The 971-nt window shown below is 43.5% G+C and overlaps 1 protein-coding gene across 1 annotated transcript in view; it reads right to left on the bottom strand.

Moving 5' to 3' along the window:
• LOC105001269 overlaps positions 1–971 on the bottom strand; it is a 3,219-nt gene that overhangs the window by 1,338 nt on the left and 910 nt on the right. The window lies entirely within an intron of this gene.

Genomic DNA, 971 nt, shown 5'->3' with positions numbered 1-971 from the left:
TGCAGGCTGAGAAGGCTTCATTTGCAATGAATGCAGGGTGCACTGAAACACGGCATCTCATCTCCCTGACTCTCCCAAGGTTAAGATTGTGCCGCTGACTCCATTCCTCTCGTCTCATTTAAGAGCGTAAAGACGTCAAGAAGAAGTACTGAAAACTACCCCTAAATTCTCATTATCTTCTTATTCCCATAGAGAGCACTAATTTGTTAAAATACAGACACTTCTACCCTAAGATTATACCCTACCACACGAGTGCTAAAAACATCTAAAATTATACTCACCAGAGCCTCCAAAGAAGACCTATGAGTGAGTTACACGAAGATAGCAGTATGTCTCAAAGCCCCAGTGCCAGTAGCATGCACCAGTTAGGAAATGCATCAGTTAGAAAATATGAGGAATTTTTCAACAATGGTACTGCTCCTCCATGGTTAAGATTGTGCTTACCACATTCCCCAGCTCCCTACACATCTGGTATGGAAAACTTACTACCCCATTCCATTTCACCTTCAACACCCAGCTTTGTCTCCCTCAATGGTAATGACTAGGGTTTACTAAATGCACATATCTTAACCCCCACCCACAGTTTTTCTAAATTCCCCTTATACCACATTCTACTGATCTCTGGGCTTTTCTTGACAATTAAATGACTTAACCATGGCCACAAAGTCTATCATGATTTTCCAGTACTAACAGTCTCATTTCAGCTGTGTTTTCACATGGCTCCATAATGGACTTGAACAGGACAACATGATCCCTCAGGTTTCTCAGCCATAAGCTCATAGACTGGGGCCACTTCATGAAACTCTACTTTTGCTGCCCCTTGACCATGAGTCATTTGTAGTCTCGTGTTGTTTGATGCTGTGCAGTTGCTCATTCAGGTCCATCTCTTTGCGACCCCATGGACCGCAGCACGCCAGACTTCCTTGTCCTTCAGTATCTCCCAGAGTTTGCTCAAACTCATGTCCATTGAC

The sequence above is a fragment of the Bison bison genome, unplaced genomic scaffold (genome assembly GCF_000754665.1).
Source record: "Bison bison bison isolate TAMUID 2011002044 unplaced genomic scaffold, Bison_UMD1.0 scf7180017864381, whole genome shotgun sequence".
Lineage (NCBI taxonomy): Eukaryota > Metazoa > Chordata > Mammalia > Artiodactyla > Bovidae > Bison > Bison bison.
Note: the sequence above shows the minus strand (reverse complement) of the source record. Positions and strands in the feature narration are given on the sequence as shown.